This window comes from Nycticebus coucang, chromosome 23, assembly GCF_027406575.1.
Source record: "Nycticebus coucang isolate mNycCou1 chromosome 23, mNycCou1.pri, whole genome shotgun sequence".
Taxonomy (NCBI): domain Eukaryota; kingdom Metazoa; phylum Chordata; class Mammalia; order Primates; family Lorisidae; genus Nycticebus; species Nycticebus coucang.
This window is the reverse complement of record NC_069802.1, coordinates 9748682-9774395: the sequence shown is the minus strand read 5'-3', so window position 1 is coordinate 9774395 and position 25714 is coordinate 9748682.

Below are 25714 nucleotides of genomic sequence, written 5' to 3'. Positions count from 1 at the left end.
TAAAATGACTTTTTCTATAATGCAATTTCAGTTGTAGTTTGGGTTAAGAATAGCTATCAACCAAAAAATTACTCTGATGTGAACAAGAAGAGTATCATTAGGCAAATACAATGGAAAATGATTATAATGACACACTGTTACATGAAGAATATTTTCCTTTGTTGGTATTATAAAACTAATATTTTGAACAAATAAAATTGTATGTTATTTAGTAAATTAAATTCTGTATTTTTCTCTAATATTGTATTATTATTGTTTGGTAAGATTGTCATTTTCACTTCAGCTAGAATTGTCGATGTTTATAACAACAGCAATGTTAGCTCAGTGTTATAGAGTATCTAATGCATATGGAAGAATTTTACAGAATTTAAAAGAAACTCAGCTTGGCTTTGACTGTTCATAACTGTATCTTTTGTTTTGTAGTATTTAACAAAATCTAGGAGCATGTATCTGAGTATATGCATATTCATTTTATTAGTAGCATTCTTCATTTTACCAAACGTGTATTTAGTCCAAAGTCCCCACCTCCCAATTTTTAAAGAAACTTCCCATATCGCAGTATTTTTAAATATTTTTAAATTCAGGCAATTTCAACAACTTATGGGTGGAAAACCTTCTGCTATTCATTGTGCACTTTTAATAGGAGTTTTATTAAAGTTCTTTATTGCCATAAGACAAATTCTAATCATATGCCCATTTTAGAGCTGTATTGGATTTGGGTCTAGCTGGTGAGATTTATTCAGATTGTCTAAGAAAGTCTGAACCCCTGTGTAGCCATAGTTACTATTTAGCAAATGTGTTTTATTTTGCAATAATAAGCATACATTTTTCATGCTTGAACTTTTCAATAATCTGATATTCTTGAGTAGTTTCATTGCTTTCATTGGATCCCACTGAAGTCATATTATCTTGTATGATTTGTCCCAGGCACAGTTCGACTACGTATTTATTTCGTTTTTTGTTCTTAAAGCCTGTGTGGGGAGACAAACTTATCCTGATACAGGGCTTTCTTTAATTTTATTTCCAGTGTCTCATTTCTGTTCAGAAATAGCTCAATATGAAACCCTGTTTTTAGTCTTCTTTGCTAGCAGGAATTCACCTTAATATCATTCCTTTTCTGAGTTATGAAAACCTTATTTCCTGATGCCTTCCCCCCGGGGCAGGACTAATCGTGAAGACGAACACGCACTCAAGAGCCCCCTTCCTTGACGTCCTCTTCTCTTCAAACCATTCTGCTCGGATATTATGGTTTTGGGGTATATAAAATAAGACAGGCAAAAACCTTAATTACTGTAAGACACAAAAACCTTAAAAGCTATTTGTTACTTTAACTTGAAACCACGGGAAAGGATTCAGGCCTGCTCAAATGTTGACGCCCGTCAGGACCTTGCAGCAGCCGGTTCCCCAGACGGCTCCCAGTGATCTCTGCTTTCTGGAATTCACACTCGTGTGCTGTCCCCTCCTGCACAGTATCAGGGTTGGTCCGTGTGTCCACAGAATGCAGAGGAAGTCACGACGTTTTGCTTATGAAATGATGTTGTCGGAACTCCGTGTGCTCTGTCTTGGGCATTGTCTTTCTTTCTCATTGTGTCTCTGAGGGAAACCAGACACTGTGTTGTGGAAACACCAGATGGGAATGAAGTGAGGTCTCCAGCCACGAGATGCCAGGGAACGGAAACTGCCCCTGAACCAAATGGTGAGCTTGGAAGCAGGATTTTCAACCCTAGCTGAGCTTCATCAGAGACCCCACAACTAAAAATCAGCTAGGCCATTTCTGGATTCTTGACACACAGAAACTAAGGCGTAATAAGTGTTTGATGTTTCAAGTTGCTAAGTTTTGGAGTGACTTGCTGTGCAGCAATAGGTAACTAACACTGATCTCAAATATTATAATATTATCAGATCTCTGTCTGAAACTCTATTGGTGGCTCTGATTACATCAATTTGTATCAATTACAAATAGAGACAAATGAATTCAGGTGATCACACAATGCAGCCATGATCTGTGTCATGATTACATAGATTCTAAATCAGGGTTTGCAAACTACAACTTGCTCATCAAAACAGGCCTACCATCAGTTTTTGTAAATAACTTTCAATTAGAACACTTCCATTTTAATTTGCTTACTTTTTGCCTATGTCTACTTTCATTGGATAATCGCACTATTAAGTCATGAAAACAGAGGTCAAATGGCCCCAAAAGCCTAAAATACATGCTATTTTTATAGAAGAGCATATATAGAAAAGTAGGCTAACATTCCTCATGGTGGGCAGTATACACCTTGAATTGAATCCTTCCAAATTAGTAGCAAATTCAGAAAGAAGCATTTTTTAAAAAATTGTAATTTGACAGGAAAAATAGTAAGAGAGAATTTTGACATAATTTAACAGGAAAAATACTGAGAGAGAACTGTGGACCAGCCCTTTTTGCCAGTTATGTGCCAGGTGGAAATGCTACTGTTTTGGACCAAAACTAGCTCAGGTGGCCATCCTTGCCATGGAAGGAGTAGGGTGAGGTCCACACAGGTGGAATTGGTTCTCCACAGGAAAGGCGGATGCTGTTGCCAGAAGAAGGCACTTGTATCTACGTGTACTTGTACTTGGGAGGGTGGAAGGTTAAATCAGATATTTGCGAATACACTACAGGAAAATGGTACCCACTATAATTAAAATGATAAAGTAACAGGGATTTCTGAAATGCTCCTAAGATTCACAGTGCTCATCCCTCAAGGACATAAATTCCCTTTCTTCATAGAGGAGGGCTTCCTATTCTCTCTTTCTCTATTTCTGAGAATGCAGATCATCAATATTCTATCTCTTTTTTCTTTTCAGGTGGTCTCCTCCTGACATACAGTAGGCGAAACTAATGTAGGCCATTCAGATTTCATTTAGGTCATGTGCCAATTTGGTAAACTTCAGTTGTAATTCCATGACCTTATTATTAAATCCTTGAATAATTACAGTAATTTTCAAATTCCAGTACATTTCCCAGCATTACACATGCATTTTTCTGGCAAAACAATGAGATAATTATTTTATTGCTGTTTTGTCTCTGGCTCACCTGGTAAGTGATAACTGGGGCATCCCCTCTCATGAAAATCCAACCATTTTCTGCCTTGCACTTGATCCAAGTTCTGGCACAGAGTGAAGGTACATTGTATGGGCTTATCGCTTTTTAAGAAAAGTGGAAGGCTCACAAAAATTAGATGAAATAGCAAAAATGTGGACTTCGGGATTAAACCTAAATCTTTATTTCATCCTTTACTTCTTGGGACACCGTGGACAAGTTAATTAACTCTCTAAATCTAATTTCTCTCCTTTATAAAAATGGGTCCAGCAATGGTTACTTTGCAGAGTTATTTACATTACATAAGGCCAAGTGCCTAGCACAGTAAACGTTAGAGTTTTCCAGCCTAAGTAACGTTTAGCCCCTTCATTGTAATCATCAAAGGACTGTAAATGTATTACTATGTTATAAATAATACATACATAAGTTTATTAGTAGAATATACCCAGTAGAAGAACAGTTAAAAATATGATTTTTATAGGAAAATCTGGGGATTTTTAATATAAAATCTTCACATCCCTGATTAAGTTGATTAAACTCTACGAGTTAACTGTGCCTCAATTAGATTAACTATGAGGCGAGTCAGGCTATGATTAATCAATTAGTCTTTGGTCCAACTATCACATCTTCTTCGGTGCCCAATGCAAACATAAAGTAATTTAATCACTTTAACAATAATTGTTTTCAATTTTCTAAATTTTTAAACTGATCAGAGCTGACATAAGATTGTCCTCTACCAAGGTATTCCATATGAAAATGACCAGGTCTCTCTGGCACTATTACAATTTGTAATAGTGTTACTTACGCAATAGAGGAGTGTTGTGTATCCCTTACGGAAAAAAGTCTCCTGGTGTTGTGATGCTGATATAAGGACGGAAAAGACTAAATGAATCCCTCACCCTCGATTTTCCTAGCATTCCTATTTCAAAGGATAATCCTTCTTTATTTCCTTGTTTCTGTTTTCCTTTCACTCTCTCTCTCTTTTGCTTGTATTTGCTTTCCCTTGGTTGTATTTCTGACTGTTGAGTTTTCACACTCCCTGGCCTCCGTGGAGAGGTCTTCTCTGCTCATCACTGTCCATCTCTCCACAGTCCACACTCTCAGTCATGCAGAAAGCTGTGCAGCGCAGATCTCTCTCCTCTTTCCTCAATTGCTGACTTATCCACATCTATTTCCGTTTAAATCTTAAAATCAATCTATCTGAGAATGGAAAGCATCTACAGAACTTACTGTCCACATACACATGGTTTTACCATTGCACTGTTTTCATCAATGTAATGTTACTTTTCCAGAAAATTCTTGGCTAGGAAGAAAAATATTGCAAATAATGCTGTTGTGGGACTCCAGGAAACTTCTGAAAGATGGATCAACACTTCACAGAATGCTGCAAAGACAGTTTATGCCCCAAGAGTCTTTGACTGCTTGCTTCAACATTCTTACCTTGCTGTGTCTGCCAATTATTTAACTATTTTATCTTGATCCATCCCCAGTCCTAACCAAGCCCAGCACCTCCCTCCCTGTCCCTGATGTGAAAGACTCACTTTAAACCAGACTTAAAAAATTTATAAATGTGCCAGCTTTGTCTTTTTTGCTTCTATGACTGTAGAAATGTTGTTCTTCCTTAGCACAATAAATAAACTCAACTGCATCTTATCAATATGTTTTGGTAATATTTGGTGAATGCAACATCCAACATATCCAAACGCAGGTATTCCTGCTGGGAACAGTTCCTGCCCACTTTTTTCTTTGTCATAATTCTACTAATGCAATATTTGACTTTAGTTTCATATTAGCTAATGTGTTTTGTGGTTTTTAAGTACTAATGTTCTATGTAGCATGTTTAAAATGAAAACAAAACCAGATCAGTGTCTAAGTTCATTCTTTGAAAAGCCCTGGGTTACTTGGTGCAAATTATTTAAATATTATTATTTTCTTTCCTTAAATTACTGTGCTACAACTTTCCATTTAATTCTATTGGTTAATGATATTAATATTAACATTCACCAATGAGGTATAGAAGATGACCTATCTTGAGCATTTTTCTCTCTCTAACCATATGTGTGCATCATATTATGCATCATAATTATGATCTTTTTCCGATTCCATAGCAGCTTTGGTAAATTTCACCTTAACCAGCAATAATAAAGTCTTAATTTTCCATTTTGCCTTTGGAATGATTGTTGAAAGTGTTAATGCCATAGTTAGTTTTTGAAAGTAATAATAGCTTAGATATTTTACAGCTCCTGGTACCATCAATAAAAATGTATGGACAGTGCCTGACATAGTAATACTTAAATACATTTTTGTGGAATAAATACAAACAAAATTACTTGGTGAAATTTAAAAATTGCTTTTGTGGTAGACGCTGTCTACCTCAACATCAATAGCTCCTTTTCCTCCTCTTCAAGATCATTTCCACTTTCAGCATAGCACATCATGACCAGGAATAGAAATTTTCCCAGTGTTTGGCCATACAACTAAATTCCACTTGAGAGCATGCTGGTGGACACATCTATTACACGTGAACATGAGAAGCCCCTTTCACCAATAGCATTTCCCCCCCACATGCAATAACCTAAAAGCTAAAGCAGCTTAAGCTTCAGGGTCCTTCATTTGCCAAGATCCCTTTCTGTAAATAATTTATTTCTAAACAAATTTTCAAATTATCCTCATTTGTGTTTACCATTTATTTCCTATCAAGATCCCTACTGATGCTATAGTTTTTTTCAAACATAGTTCATAAATTTATAATCTCTTTGCTACAGACTTAACTCCGAATGAACTTGCCTAGTTTAATCCAAAGTGTCATTGCTTTCAATTTAGCTCTAGTTTATAATTTTGTACCTCTCCAGATGTTCTGTATGCTTTGGAACAAGTGACTTTTTTATGCCTATTATGTTTGGTTTCTTTTTTATTTTTATTTTATTATTTTATTTTTTATTCATAAATACATAAATCATGTATACATTAATGTATTTATGGGTTACAATGTGCTGATTTTATATAAAATTTGGAGTACTTACATCAAACTGATTAACATAGCCTTTACCTCACCAACTTAATTATAGTGTTAAGATATTTATACTCTACACGTCATAGAGTTGACATGTACCCTTGCAATTATGTTTGAATCTTTTCATCCTTTTGTTCATCTAGTCTTATTAGAGACATCAAGTAAATTATTTTTAAGCAGTTATATGCTGTAATCATCTGAACATTCCAAGAAAAGTCACTGGTAAGACTCTCCCTCAAATCAAACATCATCATATCATCATCTTAATTAATAAAAAATATAACCAACACAGCATGCAGCACACATCCCAGTGCAGTATTTATTTTATTTTTTTATTAAATCATAGCTGTGTACATTAATGCAATCATGGGGTACAATATTCTTCTTAGCAAAGTATCTCAAGAATGGAAGAAAAAGTATCCAATGTACTCAGCCCTACTATGAAACCAATTTATAGTTTTCACATGAAAGCTATAACCCAATTATAGCCCAAGAAAATGGGAAAAGGGGAGAGGAGAGGAGGGAGACTGGGTGGAGGGAGAGTAATTGGTGGGAGCACACCTGCAGTATTTTTTTTTTTTTTTTTGCAGTTTTTGGCTGGGGCTGGGTTTGAACCCACTACCTCTGGCATATGGGGCCGGCGCCCTACTCCTTTGAGCCACAGGCACCACCCACCTGCAGTATTTTTTTAAATGGTACTTAATTACAGCTGTGATTGAGTGAACCACAGAAAGTAGTTAACAGATGTGGTGAGACCTCATGAGGGGATTCAATGCCTAGAGAATTTGATTATTGTACATCAGACAATTCATCATTGAGAACTGGATGTTGCTGAGTCAGATAAAGTAGCGTGCATGTGCAGAATCTGAGATATAAACATTTAAAAGATGCCAGGAAATAAAAAATAGGGCTCCTGCCTCGAGGATCTTAAAATACAGTTAAGATGAAATTGGTAACATACTTAAAGAGGATGGAATATGACTTACAGTATATATGAGAAAGACTTTTATAATGTGACAGGTGTTAATACTATCAGTAAAATGAATGAAACGGAATTTAAAAGGAGACTAAAGGAACTTACAGCCACCATTAATGCACTTACATTTTACACATGGTGCTGAGTGTAAACCTGTTCCGTGCGGTTTATCAATAGTAGCACATGCCTTCCTCAGTTTCCACTACAGTTAATGTAGTATGGATGCCTGTCTTTAGTGCAGCGGTAAAGTCAACTGCTTCGGAAGGCATTTTCATCTGCATCAAGGTTAAAGTGCCTTCATCAAATGTTTTCCCATGTAATACGTTCTTTGAAAATCATAGAGAAAAATTATGCCAGCACAGACCTATCTCTAGAGACTAACTAGTAACTTGATGCTCCATTTTAGCTTTTGCACAAAATGACGTGCTCACATACATTTGAGAGAGGGAGTGAACGGGTAGTAACAGTAATGTACATGGTTTGCAGACAACTTGAAATTGGCATTGAGTGAAATTCTCAGCTCTTTTATAGTGGAATTTCTTAACCCTGGAAGCTGGGTTGAGCACTATTCTATCTTTTCTGTCTCATTTCAGTACCTCTTTAAGTAACTGTGCCAACACATGTGTCATTTATGACCAAAGACGCAAAATGCATATGTATAAATAAGTACACAAGGAAAATCTGAGTCTTTATTGTTTTTTTTATTAAATCATAGCTGTGTACATTAATGCAGTTATGGGGAACACTGTGCTGGTTTTATATACTTACAACAAACTGAGTCTTTTTTTTTTTTTTTGAGACACAGCCTCAAGCTGTTGCCCTGGGTAGAGTGCTATGGCATCATAGCTCACAGCAACCTCTTGGGTGTAAGTGATTCTCTTGCCTCAGCCTCCCAAGTAGCTGGGACTACAGGCATCCACCACAACGCCCGGCTATTTTTTTGGTTGTAGTTGTTTGGCAGGCCCAGGCTGGATTCAAACTCGCCAGCTCTGGTGTGTGTGGCTGGTGCCTTAGCTGCTTGATCTACAGGTGCCCAGCCAACAAACTGAGTCTTATACGCAGTTTTAATGATACTTAAAATAGCCTTATGTGTTTAGCACAAATCTTTTCTAAAACCTATTCCTGGAGCTTTAGTCGTATGAATGAGATTAAAATTTAGAGGGAATACTTATATGCTAATTCTTAAGAAAATAAAATATTCACTTCTTTTTAGAGTTAATTTTAATTTGTTTTGCCTAATATTTTCATCATGTATTGTTTGATGGAATAACTAGTGATGAATGCTAAGACGCTTTTTAATGGATAATAAATTTTAATTGAAGAATTATAATAGTGAAGCTTATTATTCATGATATTGGATTAATTTGGAACTCATATTATAAATACAAAGGATTTAAAAAATAATCAAGTCATTTTCAAAGTGTTTTGGGGTTTAATTTTATTAAGCAATGTTGATTACTTGAGACTTTAATTAAAAGAGCTGCTTTGATTTTTCTTCATGGGAAATTCAAATGGCAGAATACAAGTGTCGTAATTAAACATTTATTCCAAAAACCGTGATTCTCAGTACTTGCCTTTGTCCCCCAGAGACATTTCAAATTAGACCATTTATGATAAAGAATTCACTTTATGTGACCAAATTTTAAAACTTATGTCTTTTGCACCAGAAGGGAAGTGAAATTTTATTGAGATAATAAAAAAATTTAATAATTAAAGACTCTATCTAAAATTATAATGGCGCTATTAGTAAGCTTTCCATTTGAGTACACCTGAAAAATTAAATTTTCATGTTGAGAAGATGAAGACTTAAGGGTGAAATAACTAGACACATTTAACTTAATAAAAGTCACATTTGGGCAATGGTTTTAGAGTTGGGGAACGGCTTTGACGTTATGTTCCAGAACTCCAAGAATTATTGTTAAAATGTTAAACCTGGAAAAAAAAATGAGAAAAATAATCAAACAATACTTTGTGAATTGAAGCCTTCACTTACTGTAAAAGAAAGAATGAAATAATTCCATGAAAAGGAGAAAATTCAAAGACTCATTGTAGTGGTTCACAACTAGTTGGAAAAGAAGGAATTAGGAATATCAAAATAATCTGGTCAAAAATTTTGCACATGATACCGTTACTATTTTTCCTTGAGTTCTTTCTCTCCACTGGACAACATTTGTCTCAGTCCAGTCACCCTACATTAAATCCTCCTTATAGAACATTTGCCAAATTGTGTTCTCTCTCGTTTATGGCCTGGTGGATATTTTTAGAAATATTTTAGTGTTTCTAAAAACTTTGAAACTTTCCCTGTGGATAAATGAGATATTTATATTCCTTCTTTCTTTTGTCCTAGTTTCATCATCTAGGACCAGAGAGATTATGAATTAAACTACTCCCATGACGTTACCAGTGATTGGAAGTACCTACTTTCCTCTTTGAAAGGTGGTTAGACAAATCATTAATGCATGATACAGGATGCTTGAATGCTTATACTTGGGGTGAAAAGTTTCATCTATTGACTTTAGGCAAAAAAATATATTTATATATAAAATAGCCATTTGTGATGATGTCTAAACACTAGCCTGAGTAAATTATTAGTCTGACTCTGTGGTATTTCTGACATTTTCAAACAAATATGGCATGTTAAAATGTTAGCCAAGCATCTGATCTATAATTCAACCTAAAGGGCCTATCAGCTGTAGTGAATGATTAATGGAATTACTGAGTTACATTTGTCTTAATTGCTTGTAATAAAGAAATAGTTGCATATGATGCTCAATGTTCCTTAAGATATTTTCATTTTTAAAGCTAGATATTAAAAAGTGTATTTTGAGAGGATATAGATGTCCTAGGGAAATAAGCTTTCCATTGTATATTTTCAAAAGACACATTTAACTAATGTACAAATTAGCTTATGTCTTTGTGAGGATAACAGCTACAAATAATAATTCAGCTATTTGTTAAATATCTCTGAGGGTATCCTTTCAAAAACAATTTTTCTAATTTATGAATCTCAATGTGATTTAATTTCCATCTTCCACAATGCGCCAGCAGTCTCTTTCAAACTATGAACTGTAAAATGTTACTTTGCTGGGAATAAAAAAGAAAAAGAAAAGAAGTATCCAAAGTACAAGAACCCTGGCTTATACTTCAGCATTTAAATGTAAATCATTTTTCAATCAACTTCCCAATTCCTTTTCCAGTTTGGTCTTCATGCTATGCCACCTTACCTCCTTGCATGAGCCACTCTTCCTTTCTGACATATACTTCTCCCCCTTCTGTCTGCACAACTTTTATTCATGCTTTTGAGACCCAATCCAAACTTTGTCGCCTCTCCCTAAGCATCAGCTGTCTCTCTTCTTTCTATTCCCTGAGGTTCTACTCTTCAAATACCATATTGAATTAATGGCATAGTTACGTCATGCCAGACTGCAGTCCCTTCAGGAGCAGGTAATATGTGACATTTTCTTTGTTCTTTAAAGTCCTGCAGTGTGCCTGACACCATAAAGGAAATGGACTTGGAGATTTCCATCTCAATAAATAATCTTATCTTTGTATTTATTTATTTAGAGACAGAGTCTCACTGTGTTGTCCTTGGTAGAGTGCCATGGTGTCACACCCCACAGCAACCTCAAACTCTTGGGCTTAAGAGATTCTCTTGCCTCAGCCTCCCAAGTAGCAGGAACTATAGGTGCCTGCCACAATGCCCGGCTATATTTTGTTGTTGTAGTTGTCATTGTTGTTCGGTAGGTCCAGACTGGGTTCAAACCCGCCAGCCCCGGTGTATGTGGCCGGCTCCCTAGATGCTGAGCTACAGGCACCAGAGCCTTATCTTTGTTTTTAAAACTACTTAATCTCGATCAAGTCCTTTAAATCTTTTGGGTTTGGAGTCTCATTGTCACATGCACCTTTAGACAATAAAGGACAATAAGATATGATAAAAGAGCAAAGACTTTGGAGTAAGAGAGTCCTTTAGTGAGGGTATTAACTTATAAAGTTAAACACTCAGTTACTCAATTATCTTTGGTATAACTATAAAAGACATTAAAAATAACTACATCATAGATCTGTGGTAAGAACTGAATGAAGAATACCATGTAAAAATGTATATATGAGAAGTTTAAATGACTTCTAAAACACCTTAGGAGGTCTGAGAATCTATGAATCTAAGAAAATCTTTTAGAAAAAATATGTCTAAGTACAAGAAAATCATTATTATTATTTATTTTATGTATTTATTTTTTGCAGTTTTTGGCCAGGGCTGGGCTTGAACCCACCACCTTTGGCATATGGGGCCGGCGCCCTACGCCTTTGAGCCACAAGCGCCACCCAAGAAAATCATTATTTTATAATAGTCTTTTTTTAATCAAGAGAAAGCTAGTAAAATTGAAGCTTGTCAAAACAAAGCAGTATAACTTGTGAACTGCTAAAAAGATGGCTTTTTTAATTGAAGTAGTAATTAGAATTGCATAAAATTTGAATTTAATGGGATTGTTATTAGCCATGAGAATTTAGAAGATTTTAATAAAAGAGAAGCAGAATTTATTAACATATTTACATTTGTATAAAAAGTAGAGGTCAAGAGAAATCATACAAAAAATATTATGCTGATAACCATGCTCCTGGCTGGGAAGAATCAACATTGTCTATGCTTCCCAAAGCAATCTACAGATTCAATGCAATCCCCAAATTACCAACATCATACTTTGAAGAACTGGAAAAAATAGTTCTTCATTTTATATGGACCCAGAAAAAAGCCTGTATAGGCTATTCTTAGTAATAAAAACAAAGCTGGAGGCATCACTCTACCATAATTTAGGCTATACTACAAGTCAGAAGTGATCAAAACAGCTTGGTATTAGCACAAAAACAGAGACATAGACATTTGGAACCAAATAGAAAACAAAGAGATGAATCCAACCTCTTATAGCCATCTGATCTTTGATAAACCAAACAAAAACACACACTTGGGAAAAGAATGCCTATTCAATGAACGGTGTGGGAGAACTGGATAACCACATGTAAAAGACTGAAACTAGACCTACACCTTTTATTACTTACAAAAATTGACTCAAGATGGATAAAGGATTTAAATCTAAGGCATGAAACAATAAAAATCCTAGAATAAAGTGTGGGGAAAAACTCTTGAAGATTTCAGCCTGGGGAAAGATTTTATGAAGCAGACTTCTGTGGTAATTGCAACAATGACAAAAATAAACCAATGAGACTTAATTGCACTGAAAAGCTTCTTCTCAACTAAGGACACAGTAATACAAGCAGGTAGACAACCTTCAGAATGGGAAAAGATATTTGCATATTACAAATATGACAAAGGATTGATAAGTAGGATCAGTAGAGAAGTCAAAATAATCAGCAGAAAACGAGCAAACCATCCCATCCATCTTATGGACAAGAGACACGAACAGAACCTTCTTTGAGGATGACAGAAAAATGGCCAACAAACATAAGAAAAAATAGTCTTTGTCCATAATCATTAGAGAAATGCCAATCAAAATCACCCTGAGTTATTACCTAACCCCAATTAGATTAGTCCACATCACAAAGTCCCAAAGCTGCAGATGCTGATGTGGATGTGGAGAAAAGGGAACACATTTACACTGTCTAATTTGACCCTGCACTCCCCCTACTGGCATCTACCCAGAAGAAAAAAAATTGTTTCCTCATAAAGACATTTGCACTAGAATGTTTATCACAGTTCAATTGACAATCCTCAAGGTGTGGAAACAACCTAAATGCCTGTCAATTCAGGAATGTATTAACAAACTGTGGTATGTGTATACCATGGAATACTACTCAGCCATAAAAAGATGATGTCTTCACATCTTTTGTATTAACCTGGATAGAGTTGAAACACATTCTCCTCAGTAAAGTATCACAAGAATGAAGAAGCAAGTATCCAATGTACTCAAGTCTAATATGAGGCCAGCAGAGGATCTGATTCACACCCACAGAGGGAAAAATCACATTTCAATTCAAGTTGGGGGGTGGGGTAATGAGGGAGATGTAACAAGGGAGGGAGTGTTTAGGGTGCTCCCACTGAATGGCACAAAATAGGGGTGTATGGAGCACCTTTTGGGTGCAGAGCATAATATATGAGGGACTCTACCTAACAAATTCCAATATTGTGATTGCATTGTTTGTGCCCTCACTTTTACCTGAAATTAAAAAGAAAAAAAAAAAGTTACTATGCTAGGAGAATTGAAAGTATGGTCTAGAAGTAAAAGGAATTCCATGTGCTGCAGGCATTGAAGCAGAATCTCAAAGAAGAAAATAACATTTATCAAAAAGCTTTGTAATTCTTCAACCATTGTTATGAAAGGGGAGACCTAGACTTTAAAATTCTAATAGATTTTAACTTGAAGGCATAAATTGCAAATCCATTTATTTAGACTGAATAATATAAATTGCTAGTGTGCCACAAATTTGCCAATTATCACTAAAATTTGTTTTCAAGATGACAATTCTGTAGCTTTTATTCTTGAAAAATCAATTTTCTTTACTAGCCATTATTTTTCTGTTTCCATTAGAACAATATACTTGAACTGTATTTCAGCAATATATTTATTAAGTGCTTTCTAAAATCAATAATATAACAAAGGTGATTGCACTGGTCTTGTTCCATGTCGAAATTTATTTTGAAGACATAAGCTTTTATTCCTTGGGGCCACATGAAAAAAAAATTCTAACCATTTTTGTCTCGAAATTTTGGATAAGAGAAGAATTGTGTATGTTTGTTTGTGTGTTTGACTCTAAACATCCTCCCCTTCAACACACACAAACATATAAATAATTCTTATTTCATTTCTAAATATATCATAGTATTGAACAATCTGTTCCTGCAAGACATTGATGGATTATTCATTTCAGCTCTATCAATCTACTGCAAGTGTACAATAGCGAGACACTTGGCAACAGTAAGAATACAGTCACAACTTAATTAAGTTTCCTTTCATCCTCTCTCTGCTACCATCAAATTCTGGTCACAGAATTAAGGAATAATAATATTGACAGAAAAACTTTCAAAAGTCCTACTTGTTTATTTTAAGTCATGTGGTGACAATTTAATATATTTTTTCTGTGTACATCTTTTGGTTGAAACAATTTGTCAAATGAATATTTAATCTAATGTACCCTAAAGGTGGGTGGTATCCAGTACCTCATTAATAAATGTTATTAGATTAATACACAGCTGCATAACTATATTGATTATAAATGTTTCTAAAACCTAAACTTAGAAGTAGAAGCACATTACTATATTTGTCAAATGCCTACTTTGGTGATCATTTTATTTTACTCAGTAATGCGAATTTTTTATAAGCTAAATTATGTTTAACTATAAAATCTACTTTTTATGAAGAGAATGTTTATATTGCTTCAAAACTTTTTCGTTCAATTTATTTATAATTTAGAATTTTTGGAAACGATTTCTGTACTTTACATATATATATTACATGTCAAAATAATGCTGATTTCTGGACACACACAACAAAAATTAATGACAAAAATGTAGATCATTTGGGAACTGAACATCTGGGCATAAGAAGCTGTTATAGGTAGTAAGTTAGTTAGCAGTACTGAATAGCTTGTTAGACTAAAGAGTGTGAATTACATTTGATAGATCTTCTAAGTGCAGAGAGATAATCCTTTATCTGATACTGTAATAAAATTATTTTATATGGAAAAATAGGTTTTGTTTAAGTGATTTTTATCTCATTTCTTTAAACAAAGATTATATTTAAATATTTGCAAACCTGCTCATTTCAAATGATTCCTATGTAGTGACGTAATTTAAAATTCAAGAATTCAAGGCAGTCAACCTAATGACTTTCGGTCATCTAAATAGTGAAGTTACCCATTCTCTTTCATTTTGTGGCTGTACTGGACGTGCTCAGGCCTAGGATACACATTTTTATATTGAAAAATACTACAGCACTTCTTCTGTTTCTTTACTATTTGAGACTTAATTTTCAAAGAAGTGCCCATCAAAAAGATCTATGATGTTTTTGACAACTCATTTGAGGATATGAGTGTTAAGGTCTTGAAAAGTGTTAAGTTCTAAAACAAAGGCATGATGTTCTCATGACCAGGTTCTCATTACCGACCTCGAGACCAGCAATGGATGTCATCTTTCCAATGTGATTTAGTTCTCATTAGCGAAACAATAAACTACTTCACCTTCTATAAAGAAAAAATAGTTTAGAAAGAGTGTTAATATTTAGGAGAGAGTATTGTTCTATTCTTTACTGTCATAATAAAGATAAAATAATTTACATCAAGAGGATCACCTCGGTACAGCACTACCCACGCCACTGAGAAACAGATGTGAGTTCTAGTTGTGGCTCCTGAGTTAATTACTGTTTAACCTTGGAAAAGCTGCTTAACTTGTCTGAGCCCCCTTTGCTTCTTGTGTGAAACACAAACGAGAAGAAGACACTTCAGTCACGGCCGGGAACTGGAATAACAGCCTCATTAGGCTGAAAGCACGTGGTTAGCAGTGAAAGCCTTCATTGTAGGATTTCTGGTAAACAGTGGATAATGTGTTCTTTGTAATAATTATTCAATCTATTGAATTCCTACGTCATTTAGGAAATATGAAACTCAAGAATAAATAATAACATAATCAAACTCACAGAGAGAATAATCTTAAGTTGAGGCTTAAATGCAGATACAGATTTTTAACCATCATACTCCCATTTCTCAATATAGTCAACTTGAGTTTGTAAGACATAAGTGGTAATTCAAGACAAATTAGATAAAGAAATAGATACAGAAGGAGGCACAGGAATAGGGCAAAACCATTTAGTTGTGTTTATAAGGTGAAGCAGTTTTGTCTTCTTCATACTTTACACAGTGCCCAGCATACAGGAGATGGGTGTAGACTTGAAACAGGGTTACAACATGATTTGAGAGTCAGTTCACTCTTTTCACCTAAAGTTTTTAAACCTTTAAATTGCTAAAATATCCATTTTGGTTATTGGAAAAAAAATATGTTCGAGAACTGTGGAGAGAAGGAACCAGAGTTGGTTTGCACCTGAAATTGTTCTAAGCTAGTAATCTTGCCCCTGATGAAGTTGTTATTTTTCTATTCTCTATTCCTAACTGGGAAGAGGATTACATTGAAAGGATCCCGTGAACCTATGGCAGGTTGTACTTTCCCATACAGCTGCAACATTATCTCCCATCACACATGCTCAACTGCAATCTTGTCTTTCTGCAAATTGAAGAGGATGTGTGCATAGAGAAAGTTGTATATGTTATATGTTACATGTTTCAGGGAGCCAGTGAGGCCATAGCAGATCATAATTTATTTTTTTCTTAACACTCTGAAACCTGACTCTACTTCTAAAAACATTTCTTCCTAGAACAAGCAGAGAAACCATAAAGACCTGACTATAGCCAAGTGTTGGACTACAAGGGGTCTTGAAAAGTCTTCACCTCCTACATACAATGAGCTGGAACTTGAATGAAAAAAATTTCTACTTAAGAAATAGAAGGATTCAGGGGGAAGAGCAAGGGATACCCTCGCTGTCTCAGTTTTGCTCACTAGCTTAAAAGGTAGGTCTTTGTCTTGTTTTTTCCTTATGTCAGTGGTTTGAAATAAATGCTAATTTAGTTCAAGTGTGGGATGGGTCAAAAATAATAAAAGAACATGATTGAAAATTAATGAAGTTAAGTCAGAAACCATTTATCAATAATTGCCTAAGTTTTACTTGCGGCTGCTTTTTTTTTTTTTGTCAGAGAGGGATGTATCATTTATCCACTATATCTACTAAATATTTTTGGACATTTTTCTTAACCAGCCACTCTTCTGGATGGCAATGAACGAATCAGAAAGATTTGCATCTACCCTCATTTGGCTGACATCCATAGAACAGATGAAGATTAAATTAAATGATGAGCAGTATTTAGAAGTAAAATATGGATCTGGAAGGATTTAAAACAAGGACAATAAACTAGAGTTTGGTTCTTATTCGTTTAATAACATTAACATGTAATCAGGGAGAAGAGGATGAGTAGCAATCGGAGGGGTCAGGTTGAGAGGTTAAGAACACCAGTCCGAGGGAGGAGGAGGGACAAAGTGTCACAGTGCGAGGAAACGAGGCACATTTGGGGAATTGAAAATTACCCAGTGGTGTTTGCTGTGAGTCACAGGGCTGTGGGACATGATCAGAAGTAAGTGCAGAGGGGGAAGAAGGCCCATATCATGTAGAGATATTTAGGCTCTGCTCAGGATTTTGTACTTTATCTCTAATACATGGAGAAGCCATCTAAGAGTTCTAAACAGGATAACAGCAATAGCAGGTTTGGGTGTGTCTTTGCTTTGTTTTGAAAGATCAAAGCAGCGGATCACCATGGAGAGGAGACGAAAGATGTTGCAGTATATTTCAGATGAAAAATTAAAAAAAGATTTGGCAATGGATGGGATGGGGAGTGAGAGGTATTGTGGTGTTGTAGATAAATCTCAGGTTATTTGCCTGGAGGTTGGTGCCTTTTACGGAGGCAAGGTATCAAAATTCCTGTGTTATAGGGTTTGAAATACCTGTGAGACATTCCAAATAGAGATTATGGGAAATCAACAGATGGGAAATGTAAATTGGAGAGCTATTAATATATTTTATGGGAAGGAAGAGATTGGACATAAAAAATGAGATCTGAAGAAGACTTGGAACCAACACCTATGGAATACTAAGACTGAAATATTGGATAGGAGGTAAGAATTATGGGTTTCTATTAAATTAAGATATATAGTACAGTGGTTAAAATTTCATAATCTAGAACCAGGTTCCTTGGGTTTGAATTATCGTTCTTCCACTTACTATGTACAACTAGCAAACTATTTATTCCTTCTGGCTACTATATCTTTTTATTTATTTATTTATTTTTATTGTTAAATCCTAGCTGTGTACATTTGTGCAATCAAGGGGTACAATGTGCTGGTTTCATATACAATCTGAAATATTCTCATCAAACTGTTCAACGTAGCCTCCATGGCATTTTCTTAGTTATTGTATGTAGACATTTGTATTCTGCATTTAGTAGGTTTCGCCTGTACCCATTCTAAGATGCACCGTAGGTGTGGCCCCACCCATTACCCTCCCTCCACCCTGACTTCACCCCTCCCTTCCCCTCCCTTGGCCCTTTCCCCATATTCTTACACCAATACGTTCCTTTTGGAAGGATGTTTGGAGAATACTTAGAGACCTAAAAATAGACCTGCCATTCGATCCTATAATTCCTTTACTAGGTATATAACCAGAAGACCAAAAATCACAATGTAACAAAGACATCTGTACCAGAATGTTTATTGCAGCCCATTCATAATTGCTAAGTCATGGAAGAAGCCCAAGTGCCCATCAACCCACGAATGGACTAGCAAATTGTGGTACATGTATGCCATGGAATATTATGCAGCCTTAAGAAACCTGGAGACTTTACCTCTTTCATGCTTACATGGATGGAGCTGGAACATATTCTTCTTAGCAAAGTATCTCAAGAATGGCAGAAAAAGTATCCAATGTCCTCAGCCCTACTATGAAGCTAATTTATGGCTTTCATATGAAGGTTACAATGCTACTATATCTTCATTTATAAAATGGAGATGAAAAAATTTCTGTTTATAGAGATTTTTATATACGTATGTTTAGACAGTGCCTGGCATATAGTAATTACCTTATAAGTGATGATCATTATTAGGGTAATTGATTCTCTTTTAAATAATTTGTTAATTCATTTAATGAATAGGCACATTTTGGGTGGTAACTAGGTCAGCGACTGAGCCAAATGCTGAGTGTTGACCTATGTGAGCAAGTACCCATGTTCAGGGATCTTATGCTCTACTTTAATAGTCAGTTTTTTGAACACTATTTTTTTTTGGTTTTTACTGAAGTTAAAAATTCAAATGGAAAATTGTGCCTTAAGGACTTTTAAAAAAGCAATCTTTTCCTTTAAAATACAAGTTAATCCCAGGGAAGGACACTAACAATGGAGAGTATAATGTAAGCCAGCATACCCAGCAGTTTATCCCCCTATCCCTGTTTCACACAGAGAAGCACAGCAGCCCCACAGCAAACTTCCAGGCAGTCTGAGATTAAAGACATTTGACAGCAATCCAAATCTTAAAAGTCCATCTTTCTTTGTTGTCTTCACCTATTCAGTTTTTTAATTTATGCATAATATTTTGCATATTTATAGGATGCATGTGATATTCTTTTGCATGCATAGAATATATAATGAGCAAGTCAGGGTATTTGAGTATCCACCACTTGAGGATGCTTGATTTCTGTGTGTTGGGAATGTTGCAAGTCCTCTCTTCTACCTACTTCTTCAGTCAAATACATGATGTTGTGATCCTGCTCTCTCAGTAAAAATTGCTATGTATTGACTTAGCTATATTTAAGTGCCAGGATGATCCTCATTTTCTTTATAATCTACCCAAGTGCATTTATATTGTGTCCACTGTGATCTCAAATACAAATTCTGCTCTATCTCCAAGAGCATTTCATGATATAGAATAAACATATTCTCTTTCTAAGTGCTTTAAAAAAGCATAATTTATATGTATGTAGGGTAGACTTTCCAATGTCAAATAGGCCTTTTCCACTTGATAAAACTTATTTAAAGTGCCAGTTCCTTTAAACCTGAGATTTATACTAATAATGAGTGATCTCCTATACTCACTTGATTAATGAGACCAGTTTTGTACATCCATAATGATAAATAATTACACTGTTATCATTCTAAGCAGATTCTCAAATATTCTTTACATAGAGATACCCAATTCAACTCTTATCCCTCTAAAAGAAAACCTTATGGTTTCAACAAATGAGGTGTTTACACATACTATTATTTCATAAAGTGAAGTAATGACGTGGACCATGCAGGGCTAATTACATCAAGGAACTCTCTGTTTCCAGCCAGTCATCCTAGATTATCTTTGTTGCCTTGTGGTCATGGGATGGTTAATCAACATCCCGCTTCTGATCAGTAAAGGTCTTTTGGAGAAGTGATAATTGGACTCAGATCTCCTAAATTGTGGCACAGCGTTAGCCATGTGACTTATTGGAAGAAGAGAATTCCAGGCAGAAAGACCAGAATAGAGGCATAATGATAAACTGAAATGATTGGAAAGAAAAAAGCAGGGCACTAAATGGACCATGGTAAATGATAGGAAGTGTGACATGATAAGAAATCAGAGGTCGTATGGAATCTGGGAGTATTGATAAGAAAACTAATTTCTGTCATAAGCCCAATAAGATTTCAATGAAGACTTTTTTTTTTTGAGACAGGGTCTCTCTCTGTTGCCCAAGCTGGAGTGCAGTGGCATGATCATAGCTCATCACATCCTCCGACACCTGGGCTCAGGGAATCCTTCTTCTCTGCCTCCCACATAGTGGAGACTACAGGCTCATGCCACTGTGCCTGGGTAATTTTTTGAAATTTTTGTAGAGATAGGGTCTTCTTATGTTGCGCCAGCTGGTTTGAACTCACAGCCTCAAGTGATCGTTGCACTTTAGCCTCCGAAAATGGTGGAATTACAGGTGTGAGCCACCGGGCCTCTTCAATGAGGACTTCTCAGCCCAGAAATGACATGTTCTGATTTACCATTTTAAAGAGTATCTTGGCATCCTCATAGAGAACAAAAGATAAACTATTAAAGACATTACTAACATGAAAAAAACTTTAAGTTAAAATTACGTGAAAGAAATTGCCATGCTCCCAGGCTGACAGGTAGCTGTGTTAACTCTTATCCTTCTCATCATAGCAAATGGGCATCTTTCTTTCCCTCTCTTAAATCAAAATGAACATTTCCAGGCCAGCCTAGTGGCTCACTCTGTAATCCTTGCACTCCAGGAAGCCAAGGCGGGGTGCTTGAGCTCAGGAGTTCAAGACCAGCCTGAGCAAAAGCACCCCATCTCTACTAACAATAGAAAAACTGAGACAAGAGGATTACTTGAGCCCAACAGTTGGAGGTTGCCGTGAGCTGTGACGCCACTGCACTGTACCCAGGGTGACAGCTTGAGACTCTGTCTAAAAAAAAAAAGAAGGATGTTTTCCTTCAATATTTACAAGGACACTAAAACATGATCTTGATATAGGCAGGATAAGAAAATAGAGAAGATATTCTGGAAACCTATTTGTTATCTGTGTTCCCTTCTCTTCATCTGGTGCTGCTCATTCAGGTTTTACAATAAAATTGTCATAGCTGGAGAGAAAGGAGGAACCCAAACCTTATTGGTTTTAAGAAAAATATTGACTTAAAACAGGAACTGAATTTCAAATCTAGCTCTATACTGAAGTGTTTTTTAAGTTCTTTGTTAGCACAAAAGGTTTTTGTTTTGTAATTTTACAGATTTGTAATTTTTTCCATATGAGACATTGGTTTCCACTTATTAAGTGACTGTTGCCTGTCAGCCACTATGCTAAAGGCTTTGTGTGTGTCTTTATCATTACGCACAACTGATTTGGATGCAAGCCCCCTGAAGATGGGGAGGTTTATCTTTCTTGAGTTGTCTTTCAATAATTATTTGCTGAACATGTGAATTGAATACTCAAGAAATTCCTATGCACGAGCGTTATTTGTCCCTCTTGACCTACAGGGAAACTGTGGCTTGAGAAGCTTTAGTGACTTGTCCAGAGCTGGGTAGCTAGAAACAGAGGTCACAGTAAGGCCTCGTGCCCTGATTCCTGAGATGATAGTCAAGTTTTGCTGCCCCCAGTGACCAATATGTTATCACATTAAATAGTTTAAAATCCTAAAAACATCTTGATAATGTTTGCCATATAACTATCAATCATGAAGGGTAGATTTAGAAATATATATCCACGGACCTGAAGCATTTTTGCTCTCAGGAAATGATAATGGAATTATTTCTTTGGAAATATAAGTATCAACTCTGTGAAGGTCTGACCTTGGCCAAAAAGACTTCTCACCAATTAGAATATTTACATTTCACTTGAAGAGAGAATTTTTTGAATAGAAATTTCCTTGGAAGGTATGTTCTCTTTTCTGTTTAACTCTCAAAAAAAGAAATCCAAATAGTGCCATGCAGCACATCAAACCTCAATTTTTCCCAGTACTTACATCCATCTTCCAAAGAAACCCAATATATCACCCAAACAAGAAGTCTTTTATTTTGACAAATGACCCACATAGAAAGAAATGTTACCAGGGACGTCCTCTAATATTTATCTCGTTTACAGTTGCACAGACCAACATTAAGTTTGTACTGCTCCAGCTGTAAACACATACACACATACACACCCACAGGACATTGTTAGGGGAGTTATATATTCTCTTATGTGGGGTTGGAAAACCCAACTGATTTTATTTTATTTTTTTAGTCTTTGTTGTTTTTTGAAATATGTGTTTTGTTAAAATACTTTTAGGAATCATAAGTTCATTTTTTCCCCTAAAGTTACCAGCAGAACATAATACTTGCTAGAATGATTCTACTTTCAAATGAAGAAAGATCGAGAATTATGGAAAGATGATGCTTTGCACATCCATCAATCACAAACTCTCCAACAACTTGAACATTTCACAGTATCTAATTTCAATAGAGCAGTGTTACTGAGGCATGCAGTTTTGTGATTTTAAAATTGAAAAGGACAGTAGACATTCTAAGCCAAAATATAATTTCAATGTTTTTACGGATAAATCACCATGTGAAGGTCTCAAAGATACTGACTCCTTTGTCATGCCCTTGAAAGCTACATGGTGTATGTTTAGTGTATTTTCAAAAGACCCCATTTATTTCATATTTATTCTGTTAATACTCACATGATTTTTTGGTACTATAAAGTACTACATATAAACTTTCAAATATTTTAATTTACTATATTTTTTTGAAGCTCTGATAACTATTTCCCAAGACTTAGTAATTATTTTAATAGAATTTTAGGACTATTGCAATAAAATGGTTTTCTAATACAATTCATTTCTCAAATAAAGCCAGTATCTGAATTATACCAACTGGATAAATATTTGTTTCACTTGCAAAGAGCTTTGGAAGAGAATCCAGGTCTGTGTCCTTTGCTAAACGGCCTATGTATATTTTTATTCAGAAGAAAATAGTTAATATTTCTTTTCAATTTTCTTTTTATGACTTTTTTCATTTCCATTATATAAAAAACTTTTTACATATTTTCAAAAAATGTCATCATAGAAATTAAGTTCTTTTTTAAAAAGATAGTCATTCTCCAACCTCTTTCCACAAAGATATAGTAGTACTTATATATAATACAGATAAAATAAAGATTAAAGAAACAGGAAGGGAATTAAGATTAAAGGAAGATAACATTAAGAAAATAATAAGGCTGAGAATCAGATTGGCATTGAGAATTCAGAGCAAGTGATCTTCAACAATATGTCAAAGATGGACATTAGGATAACCTGACTTCATATTTTTCCAGATTTTAATTATTATGTTCACCTCTAGGCTATGTGGAATTCCAAATAGTGTCCTAAATGTGGGGGCCCTGTGTACCTACAACAACTCCCACTGACTCAATGAAATATGAGCCTGGGTGTTGTTGTGAAGAAATTTTACAGATAATGAAGGTCCCAAATCATTTATCCTTAAAGTAAATTATTTTGGTGGGTCATAACCACATAAGCTGGGTCTAAAACTGGGTTTAAAAGCAAAACCAGAGAATTCAGAGATTCAAAATGTGAGATGGATTCAGTGTGTGGGAGATTCTCCATAGCTAGATTTAAATGTGGAGCGGGCCGCATGGCAAGGAATGCAGGCAATCTTCAGGAGATGAAAAGGGCCCCTGACGGATAGCAGGCAAGGAAGTGGAGGCCTGAGACCTATGACTACCAGGAAAAGAGGTCTTCCAACAACATAGATAAGCTTGGAACCATGTACTTACCTCAAATTTTCAGACACAAACTCATCCTGCCCTGTGAAACCTTGAGTAGAGAGTCTAATCATAGTGTACTGAACTTCTGACCCGCAATACTGGCAGCTCCTGAAGAAGTATTTAAACTACACATTTTGTGGTCATTTGTTACCTAGCAATAAAAAACTATACACTATACAACTCCCACTCCACAAACACCCACTCACTTTTGTAATGTAACATATATTTAAAAAGTTGTTTTCTGCAGAATAGAGTCCTACACCTACCCTGGGCTTCCCTGTCTCACACGCATCTGAAGTTGGGGATATCTCCTCCTCAGATTACTCAAGTTTCAAAATAGATATTAACTCAAATACCCTCCCTATTGACTTTTAAGAGCACATAAGTCTGCATTTAAGTAGAAGCATAAAATAACTGCTTTCAAGGATTTGCTAAGGAGAAAAATAGAACATCTCTGACTCTCAACAAAAATATGAGTTGAGAGAAATAGTTCTCTTAAGGATTGGCTGAAATGTCAACCATTCATAGCTACCCTTGGGCGTTCTTAAAGATGTCCCCAAATTAGGCCTAACCTATGTTCACTAAATAGTCAGACTATATGATTCTGGACCTTCCACACTCAAGAATGAGTTTTAATAAACTGCTCTTTTGTTCTAGTTGGTAGTCTAGGGTGATTTTAGCAGTAATAATGTTTGGCAGAGCTAGCCATTTTAAATATAGACTCTGTCACAGTTATTATTTATTCCAGTAAATCTATAAACACAGTCTTATACACGCTCTGCTGTTTCTGATTCAACTGAAAAATGGGAATGAGATTAAACATAAAATTTTATTGGATTGTGTATCAATTAGTACATGAAATGAAAACTAATTTATTTGTTTAAAATTTAATATTCAGTAACATTAAATTCAGTTAAAATTATCTGAAATTATTAACTAGTTTTAAACAGTGAGGTGTCACTGTGACCTATGCTCTGACTATCGGAGTGACTAGCAATACAGCATGAAAACACAATGTGCTGGTGAAAATGTGGAGCAGCAGGGACTCCCATTCATTGATCATGGGAATGCCAAAATGGTACAGGCACAGGGAAAGACAGTGGGGTGGTTTCTACAAAACTAAATACACTCTTAACATCCAATCCAATAATTTCACATGTTGGTATTACCTAAGAATGTTGAAAACTTTTGTCCACATGAAAATCTACATAATTGCCAAAACTTAGTGTTGATATACTTCAGTAAGTGATTAGGTAAACTGTGGTAAGTACAGACAATGGAATGTTACTTAGTGATATAACAAAATGAGTGATCAAGTCATGAAAATAAGTGGAGGAATTATGACTCATACAACTGAGAGAAGCCAACCCGAAAAGCCTGTACATTGTATGGCTCCAACTATGTGACATTGTAGAAAAGGTAAAACTACAGAAACAGTAAAAAGACCAGTGGTTGGCACAGTCAGGGACGAATAGAAGGATGAGCAGGTGGGACACGGGGGATGTTTAGGGCACTGAAACTTCTGTGTGCAATACTCCAATGCTACACAGACATCATCAGACATTTGTCAAACCTCACAAACTATACAACACCAACGGTAAATCCTAATATAAAGTATGGATTTTTGGTTGTAATGATGAGTTAATGTAAGTTTATCCATTGTGACAAATGTCCCATTCTGAAGCAGGACATTGATAGCAGTGGGAGGTGAAGGTTGGGGTGGGCATGGAAAAGGTGAGCTTGGAACATCCTGTCCTTTGCACTTAATTTTTCCATG